The following is a 4,262-nucleotide window of genomic DNA, read 5'->3' as shown; positions in this document are numbered from 1 at the left end:
GACAAATATATTTTAGTTAATTATATGCATTAGTTGTTTTTAAACACACACACACAGTAGTTAATGAAGTATTTTTACATATATCTTTCCATGTTATATGAGATTTGAAAATATGGTTAATGTGCATAAAAGTTATTTTATCCTATCGACTATCATATTTTTTTCTTAATCATAAAATGATTATATATTTAAGAATATTCAAAGTGTTATTTTTCATAACTTGAATATTTACAATACATAAGACTTTTCATATGCATGCATAATATAATAACTATTATATTTGTTCTTATATATATTGATACTTGGATTAACCACTTCATTCATGACATGTTATTGAATATTATTATAATGACCTAAATTTTAAATTTAAGTTAAATTAGTTTTTTTCATTGAATTTTATTTAAATTAATTTTATAGCAAGTGAAGGGTAATAATTTAGAGAAACTTATGCTAATAACTTTTTTAAAGGCCTAGAGTTTACATTTTACTAAGTAAAAGTTTAGTTTAATTTTTTTAATTATAAGAAAACTTTGTGTCCTTTCTTATAATTTTTTTGTGTCGTTTCTTGTAATTTTTTTAATTTTTTCTTTTGTTCAGAATTTTTATGGAATTGCATTTGCCACTCATCATTTGTGATGAGCGTGCTCATCAAGCCAAGAGCGGTCTTGGCCCTCTATTTCAATCTTCTTTAATTTCTGTTATTTATTTAAATTATTTTTTAATATTTTTAGTATTATATTTATTAATATAAAAATATAAAAATTTTAAAATTTTAATATATATGTTCATTACCAATCTACTTGGTATAGATTTAATCTAGCAGTCTAATTTAATTTTAAAAAATTATAATTTTATGATTTAACTATATAGATAGACTCTGTATAATTCATGTATAATTTATATGACCTAATTTAATATTAAAAAATTATAAATTTTATAAATTAACAATTTAAATATATCCTAAATAGTCCAGATTTAATATTAAAATTTTTATATTTTTTATTTTAATAAATATAATATTAAAAATATTTAACAAATTAATTTAAATGAATGATAAAAATCAAATAAAATTAAAATGAAGGTCAGGATTGTTTCTAACCTTGATGAGCACGCGGTGCTCATCGTTGTATCCTCTTCCTTCCCTTCACTGATGTATGTTCTTTTAATTCTTCACCGTCGATCTGCATTTTTGTTTCTCACTGTCGACTGCCCTTTTCGCCGTCGTTGGTCATTCGCCACCCTTCTCCCATCAGCGTCGATCTGCCTCAGTGAAGTGGAGTTGCTGGATTTTCTATTCTTGCTTGTCCCTATTTCATTATTTATGCTTTTCTCTTACTTCAGTGTCAGCGTGTATGGTTTGTGAGTGTGTGAGCTTCAATTTCTTTTCCTTCCCAACTGCTGGAAGTTGGTCAGTTGGGTGTATGTGAAAAATTAATGGCACCCTTAAGTGCGAAATTGAAGTGAGGTGGGTTTTAGAATTATTGAAAAACTCTCATGTGATGGGTAGTATCTCAAATACTTTTTTGTGAAATATTTATAAAATTTTTTATTTAAATTTTTATATTATTCCTTTATAAGTTGTATAAATATTCTTGTTAATTTATTTTTATGATTTATACAATTCTTCTTATCTCACTTTTAAATTAATTGGTTCATTATAAAATATTTTTTATTTTCATTAAGAATTATGTTATTGTTAAGGAATATGAATCTAGTACATTATTAACTGATTATTTATTCTAAATATTTTTGTTGTTTAAATTTTATAACTCATAGGATATTGGTTAACAAGATGATTCATGCATGGAAAAAAATTAAAAAGAAAGTTTGATAACTGAATATTATTCTATTTTGAAAGAAATAATTTTAAATGAATATTTTAACTCCATACACGCTTGATTTAATTAGAAAAATTGAGTTTAGAAGTTGGATACTAATGACAATTTTGTTAGCCCTTGGCGCGCCATGATACACCTAGCTAGTAGGGTGCACTAGAGGTGTTAGCCTCGTCTGCGGTTAACACATGTGGAATGGAGGGTGTAGTTTCGTGGATATAATTCACACCTATTATTTGTAAGTTTTATACTTGCGCCTATTTTTCGTGACTTCTTACCACACCGAATATGTTACTTACCTTCATGGACTTTATGTCCACACTTATTAATTGTTCTGATAAAGTCTCACTAAAAAAATTAATTTTTGAAAACTTGTTATGTTTAGATTTATTTTATTAAACACACTGTTGTTTGATGGTATATAATTTTATATAATAAATTATATAACCCAATTGTTTAAAAAATAAAGTTGTGGCTTGACTTGTTGAACTTGATTTATCCATTACCTGTAATTAAATACACACACATATACACACATTCTTGATTTATGTATTCATATATGATTGTTTTTAAAAAATGAAATGATTTTTAGTATGTTAATATTTAATTTTCTTATGGGATTCATATATGTTATCATCCTTTACTTTATAATCTCAATTGAGACGTTACTCATTGAAAGATTTTCTCTGATCTTAGATATTGAAGATGACCTATGACTCCTACTGATCATTGAGGGCTCTATTGTTTTTTTTTTTTGGATATCAAAAGCACATTTAGTCATTTTATTGATGCAAATATGTATCGTATTATATAATTGTAACTTAATACTCCACGTATACTATAGTTAAGTCTTAGTTTTATTTTGCTAATATAAATCTGCTGGTGTGGAGCTAATCTCCTTTGTTAGATTGGTTGACAGGTTTGCTATTGTAGAAAATTTCAGGAGCTCTGAATTATAGGAAAGATTTTGTTGAAATTTCTACAAAATATTTAATACCTTATGAACTTTATAAATTATATATCAATAATTTAATTTAATCTCTAATTAATTAAAGCTTATGGAATGTGAGTTTATCTCAAATTTTATGCCAGTCATACTCTTAGTATTAGAGTGTAACAGTTGTCCAAAGTAGAAATAAAAGTGAAAATGAAGAGGAAGTCATTACAATCATCATTAGTATGGTTTACTCAAGAATGAAAAACATAAAGCTAAAGAAAAAGACGATCCAAAAAAAGTTTAAGTGAATGAAGACATACAAGCTTAAATCCATCATAGCCTTGCTTTTGATAATTATAATATCTTTAGACTTTATAATCTTTATGTTAAACTCATTGTTTTATATACATTTATTTTAAATCATAACATGTATTTTGGTTCTAAAATAAAAAAGTGAGATATAGCCTTCTTAATCTTGTTTTTAATCATTTACATCTCAAAAAATTTGAAAATGTTTTCTTATAAAGATTATTTAGAAATTAACTCTATAATGTTTCTTAAAAGTTATACTTAGTCAAAGTGGAGTTATGTTATCAACATTTGAAATTTATATTTTGAGTTAAAAGGTTGGAGGGATTTAGTTTTTACCTTTAAATAATATTTTCTCTATTTTTTTAATATACAAACCCGTTTGATGACAAAACTTCTTTTATTTAAAAATAGACTTGTAAGGCTCTCCAAAGAACTCTATTTCATTTAAAATAGATTTTATATAAAGGAGTCGTGAGTTTTTAAATTAGCTTTTGAAGCTTCTAAATCTGCAAAAAAACGTTTTTGACCGTTGCTCACTATTCTCATCATATTTATCTAATTATATTAATTTTCACTTAGGTCTTATTTCATTGGAAACTAGATATCTAAACCATTGGTCATTTGCTAGACTTTGATTTAAAATCAAAGCATTATGACCTTTAGAAGTTGACATATACTCTCTTGCAGGCTTATTTCTTCACTTATTTTGTTACTTTGGTTAGTAAGGTTCTACTACCAGTGGTAATATGAACGTTCTTGACACTAATATTATTAGTGTCTTAATACCGGTACTGTCACTGCCTCTAGTGTCCTGGCACTTCTTCTAGTGTTCAGAATTTCCTATTTTCTAGATACTATATACCCGTATTGACCCAACACTATCAGTATTATGCCCTCTCTACCAGCATTCATTACTTACTTCTGGTATTAACCACTTTGAGATTTAACGAGTTTTACATAGACACTTTCAAGATCACACACACACACACACATTTATTTATATTCTACTGTTCAAATGAGGCTAGGAATTACAAAAATGCAAAGATATGAATCCAAGCTAAGTGGCAATAACAACAGTCAGGCTTCATAATCAAGCTAGCAAATTCATTCTCAGGATAAAACCCTACCACTATTGGATTCCCACCATAAGTTCGTCCAGTCAACTGAGCTCGCGCTAT

Source organism: Prosopis cineraria, unplaced genomic scaffold (assembly GCF_029017545.1).
Source record: "Prosopis cineraria cultivar Desert tree isolate PC_DT_omini unplaced genomic scaffold, ASM2901754v1 PC8, whole genome shotgun sequence".
Classification (NCBI taxonomy): domain Eukaryota; kingdom Viridiplantae; phylum Streptophyta; class Magnoliopsida; order Fabales; family Fabaceae; genus Prosopis; species Prosopis cineraria.
The sequence above is the reverse complement of the archived record's forward strand: the minus strand, read 5'-3'. Positions refer to the sequence as shown.